Source organism: Stomoxys calcitrans, chromosome 5, assembly GCF_963082655.1.
Source record: "Stomoxys calcitrans chromosome 5, idStoCalc2.1, whole genome shotgun sequence".
NCBI lineage: Eukaryota > Metazoa > Arthropoda > Insecta > Diptera > Muscidae > Stomoxys > Stomoxys calcitrans.
In genome coordinates this window covers 19121503-19127502 of record NC_081556.1, presented here as the reverse complement: position 1 = coordinate 19127502, position 6000 = coordinate 19121503, and the positions used below count along the sequence as shown (strand labels likewise).

General features: G+C 34.9%; 1 non-coding gene across 1 annotated transcript; it reads right to left on the bottom strand.

Annotated features, from left to right (window-relative positions):
• Nucleotides 1-2765: 2765 nt before the first annotated feature.
• On the bottom strand, nt 2766-2847 carry Trnal-aag (transfer RNA leucine (anticodon AAG)). Its single transcript has one exon. It is a non-coding gene; the product is annotated as a tRNA-Leu (tRNA).
• Between the last annotated feature and the right edge of the window lie 3153 nt (nt 2848-6000).

Below are 6000 nucleotides of genomic sequence, written 5' to 3'. Positions count from 1 at the left end.
CTCTCATGATGAGTTAGTTGAGTGGCAAATTTTGTAAATTTTGCATACCTTGCAAGTAAAGGTACTTTAGCATTCTACTTTGGCGTGGTCCTCCCCACTCTTGGCACTACATACCATCTGGCAGTGGATGAAGGACGAACCAATCTGGAAGAAATCATAATGATATTGTTGTGTTGCCAAAAAGTTTAGATGGATGAATGTGAATGTATTGTGCTATAAGCATAAGAGCAAAGCCAGAAGGGGAAGGTGGTATCCCAACAGGCCTTAGATGAAAAGGCAAGTCTGAGAGAAAATTTCAATAAAAATTTGGCTTTGGGGAAAATGTAATGAAATTTTCAATAAAAATGTGACTTGAGGAAAAATTTAATGAAAATACAGACGTTTTTTTAGAGGCGTTATTTCTTTGCCATTTTGTTTGAAAATATTTTTGTAGAAATTTTGTCTTTGGCTAAGATTTCATGGATATTTTTTTCTTGGGAGAAAATTCCTTGAAATCAGAATGGTGGAAAGTAAGGCTTTCTTCTCTCTTACTGCGCTAAGGAGAGTAAAATGATTTATTGAGACCTGTTTCAAAACAAAAGCATGTTCTACACCATACTCAATAGTCTTTGGGTATATAGGGCACCTTAATCAATTTACCAAAGGTGTTAGTGAAGATACATGGTGTATCAGAAATCATGATCCACTAGCCAGTCAAAGTGTTTTGAATAATAACATACATTTGCTCAACTTTTATAAGTTCTTTACTATGCTATTGCTTGAATAGAAAATATTGAATATGGTCTCGAGCTAAAAGATGTTCGAAAAATCACGAAAATATTTTAAAGATCAAAATAAAAAGCGCAAGCAGACTATGTTTTGACAAAGATATTGATAAAGATACATGAGGTATCAGAAACCCCGACTCTCCATAACAGTCAAAGTGGTTTACCAACAACAAACACTTCTTTATATGTTCTTTGATTTGTTATTCTTTGAACAGAAAACAAAAATGTAAATTTTGCCCATTAATATTCCACAAAGGAACAGGGGCAAACAGAAAGCATTGAATTAAACTTATCTCATACTGGAATATGTCCGAAAAATCACTTCACACGCACACAATTATTAGCCATAAACGTACTTTTCGACAAGCAAACTTCTTTGCAAATTGCAAAAATTTATGACGTATAGAAAGGATGGATATTTCCTAAAAATATTGTCAAAATATATATGCGTTGTGGAAATTCTTATTATCTCCAGCCTGGTATCCTTTGTTGTAGGTTTACTGATTGTGGTATTGTATAAACGATGATTCTTTCACCTAAAGTAAATTTTGAAATATCGCCACTTTCCGAATTTTCATCCGTACACCATATCGACTGGCAGACTGAGCTTTGTCAAAAAAAAATTAAATTAGTATTTTTAGCTACACTTTCTAATATACGGAAAATCCACAATATATTGAAAATCGCGAAGGAATCATCAATTCGTGTAAAAACTCGTCTTTTGCTGTAAACAAAGCTTTTCTTGTCTCAAAAGAAGTTTTGAATTTTTGCGTAAAAGGGCCATCCTTTACCAAAGAAGAAGTTCATAAAAGTTTTACAATAACTGGAGTGATTTTAATATCAAAATGTGGCAAATTCACGACTAATCTTCAACAGTGAAAGAAAACATTGCACAGTTACTATGAAAGTAGTTTTTTTGCCATTAAAACAGATTTGTTGGCGTTAAAACATTCCAAATGTTTTAGTTTTTTTTTTTTTTTTTGGGTGTAAGTGAACTCGTAGTCCTGTGTGTCGCCTTATGATATCGAAAGCTATACTGATCTCCCGCTCTCTTTAACTCGGACTGCGTAGCTCCGAAAGTCTTTGGCACGGCACTCAAACAATACGGATCTTGTTACCCTCAGAAAAGGCGTTGATCTCCTTCTTACACTCTAAGGCCATTCGTGATCTGACCCTGCTGGTTGATATTGCCCTGATGGCCACTTAACAGTCTGCAAAGATGTTCAGAATTCACATTCTCACGTTCACATCATACTACCGTGATCGCCCTGATCTCCGCCTGCGAGACGGTACTATGGACAGGCAGTCGAAAATTGATCTGAGTCCCTTGGTTCTCAATGTAGACCCCCAGGCCCACTCTGTCCTCTAGTTTTGATCCATCCGTGTAACATAATCTTATAGATGGCTATACTAGGGTTCCGTCAGTCCAAGACTGTGCCGCAGGCAGCAGTGTCTCGCACTCAACCTCAACTGTTGTCTCAGTTATACGATCTGAAACCTCTTCCCTTCCTTCCAAGTTTCCTATCGTCGCCTCGATTAAACCGCGATGGTATTAGCCCCATGGTAAGGCCCTTTTCGGAAACATTTGTCACAAAACGCCTCTGTCAAAGCATATAATGATGAGTACAACGAGGGCTACTTGCCAGTTGATGGCATTGTGTGAGCATAATAAATAAAAATTCTCAGATTTTCAGAGAGGGGGACCAACAATGCTCTAAAAAACTTTTTAATGTGCATTTACATAAAATTGCAAAAGCTGAACTATTTTGGGGCAAAACAGAAAAGTTACCCCCATCACTTGGGGAAGGGGAAAAAGAAATTGCTTAGGAGGGGTATAAGAAATTGATTACATGCTAGTTATTTACATTGAGAGTTGTAGTTGTTAAATCAAAACTTTACAAGCAACGCAAAAGTTTTTGTTTTTTTTTTTTTTGTTAGAATTTACTTAAAAATAAGGTAAACAGAAACAGGAAAGAAATGTAATAAAAAAACTCAACTTGGCAGCGGTGGGATTCGAACCCACGCCTCCGAGGAGACTGGTGCCTTAAACCAGCGCCTTAGACCGCTCGGCCACGCTACCGTTATGCGCACAGGGTTGCCACAATGTTAACATGAAACCATAACAAAAGTTCATGTGATTAGCATACAAAAAAATCAATTTAGGAAAATGAAAAAAAAAAAATTTTTTTTACAAATACATTTTCTGCAAAATTAAACATTTATGAACATATTTCTAATTTATATTTAGGTTTATATGACATCTATTGGGTTGCCCAAAAAGTAATTGCGGATTTTTCATATAGTCGGCGTTGACAAATTTTTTCACAGCTTGTGACTCTGTAATTGCATTCTTTCTTCTGTCAGTTATCAGCTGTTACTTTTAGCTTGCTTTAAAAAAAAGTGTAAAAAAAGTATAGTTGATTAAAGTTCATTGTAAATTTTATTAAAAATGCGTTTACTTTCTTTTAAAAAATCCGCAATTACTTTTTGGGCAACCCAATATATCTTAATAAAGTCCGATCTAAACCATTTTAGAATCAGAAGTCAGGAGACCTAAAGTTACTCACTGTTCCAAATTTCATCAAACTCGGATAAAAAATAAAGCATTTATGGGCATTAGACCCTTTATCGGCAGATCGGTCTATATGGCAGCTATATCTAAACATAGTCTGATCTGAACCATATTTAGGTCAGATATCGGGAGGCTTCAAATAACCCATTGTTTCAAATTTTATCAAAATCGGATAAAAAAAATCATTTATGGGCATTAGACCCTTTATTGGCAGATCGGTCTATATAGCAGCTATATCCAAATAAGGTCAGATTTACCGCGTTCACGAACTTAACCCGCGTACATCAAAAATACGTATCTGTGCCAAGTTTATGTTCAATATCACAATTTTTAAAGGCTGTAGAGTGATTACAACAGACGGACGGACGGACACACGGACATTGTTAAATCGTCTTAGAATTTTACGACGATCCGAAATATATATACTTTGTAGGATCGGAAATTGATATTTTGATGTGTTGCAAACTGAATGACTCAATGAATATACCCCTTAACGGGTGGGTATAAAATGATTGATTCAATTAATGTTTTAAGTAAAAACATTTTTTTTTTCAATAAAATTTTTAATTGAATAAATTTTTGTGAAATTTTTTCTGGGTATCCTCAAAATCCGATCTTGATATAACACTAGAATTAGTTGTGTTTATAAAGTCCTTGGGCTGGAAAACCTAAAATTTTAATTTTTTCAGAAATTTTTCATTTACAATATTTTTTGTATGGAGTTTTATAGTTTTTCACATGAAAAGGCGAAGAGAGTACAAAACCTTACCCTTATAGACCTGTTTGTCTATAGCTAAACGTTAGTGTCAAAAAGACTAATAGCTCATTGGGAGTAAATACCGAAATATGTCTATATAGAGGAATATAGATCAAAAAGATTGCCTTTCGTTCGCCTGAGACTATTTTTCGACATTGACAAACAGGCTATTAATTTTCAAATATTTATAAAATTCAAAATTTCGATTCAGATTTTCAAACTAAGATACTCTTAGAATCTTACACTTAATATTTAAGATTTGGCCTAGCAGATATTCCTTAAAATTGAATTTGTTCACTTTACTGGGCATTAATTGCCAATGCCCTTCAATGCTTACTTTTGCTCAAAAGTTTTTTTCCTTTCGCTCGAATAATTCCTGTAAAATTAAGTTAAAAAAAAAAGTCCAGAGTACATACTTTTGTAAATTGCGAAATATTTTACTCTTAGTTGGTTAACATTCTTTTGGACACCTTACAAAAATCTCACGTATGTATGTCCTTTTTCACACAAAACTTTTTTGTTTTGGCTCTCCCGTATTCTTTGTTACGAACATTTTTCATGTCCTTTCAGTGTTCTTTTTTTTGTTTTTTTTTGGTCACATTGCGCTGCAGTAGAAGCGGGACGTGATAAGAAATTATTAAAGGTGTACGGCGAGTACGTTTTTGAAGTTTCATTTCGTTTGTTGCTTTAGAAAAGAGTGATGCTGGTGGTTGCCGCACATAATAAAGGATATTCCACTCAAAAGGAAGTGTCTAAAATTAATTAACAAAGGTGAACGCGGTAGTGCGGTGGAGTTGTTCTTTTGCCTATTATGAAGATATGCTGAAATGCTGGCTAATATGACAGAAAGTTTGTGGAGGCCACTGTATGTGTATGTCTTTCGCATGAATGCATGGTGCTCTTCATTATTAATTGTATAATTCAATAATTTTTTAGAAAAAAAATAAAAAGAACAAACATAAGTGTATTTAATTGAATCATATGTAAATTAGGGTGATAACTTTTTTACTTTTTTAAAAGGGGAAGGAAACTCTCATAAATAAACCCTCATAAATTTATGCTGAATTGGTTTTTTTATCATATCCACTCCGTTAACATTCAATATAAGGAGGAAAAGGAAAGTGGATTTTTTATTGATGTGTGTTTTTCCGTTGGCTACCTGTTGAGGAGCCGTTAATTTGGAAGTTGTGATAAATTTGCAACTTAGACGTGCCTATTAATACAAGTAAAAAGGAATTAAATTCGACCGGGTTGGATATGGGTATATATGTTAACCACCTTTCGTCATAATCGTGTGAAAGATGCATTATTTATGCACCCATAGAACTTAAATCGGTAGATCGGTCGGTATGGGGGATACATCAAGATAAAATCCGATATGGCTCATCTTCGAACTTAACCTGCCTATGGACAAAAAATGAATCTGTGCAAAGTTTCAGCTCAGTATCTCTATTTTTAAAGACTGTAAGAAGATTTCGAAGGTTGGACAGGCGGACATGGCTAGGTCTTCTTAGAATTTTACGACGATCAAGAATATATAAACTTCATGGGGTCGGAAATGGATTCGATGACAAAAATGACGAAATGACAAAATGAATATTCCACCATCCTTCGATGGTGGGTAAAAAAAACAAAACTTTGATTTATTGAAATAATTGTCTGACATAGCCAAGGTAAAAGGCGAATGAATGTGCAAAGTTGAGAAGAACTTGTACAAACTACAAAGTTAAGAGCAAAGGCCGCGTTGGCTATTCCAGCGGCAAACCTGCTGGCGCCAATACCATCCACCCATCCAAGCGAAATAGGGAAATGAAAGCGACTGCAGATAGTCCAGTTCTTGGGAGGATTATAATGCAACATCAAAGAGAAAAAGAAAGCACAACCCAACAGGCATTGAAAAACGC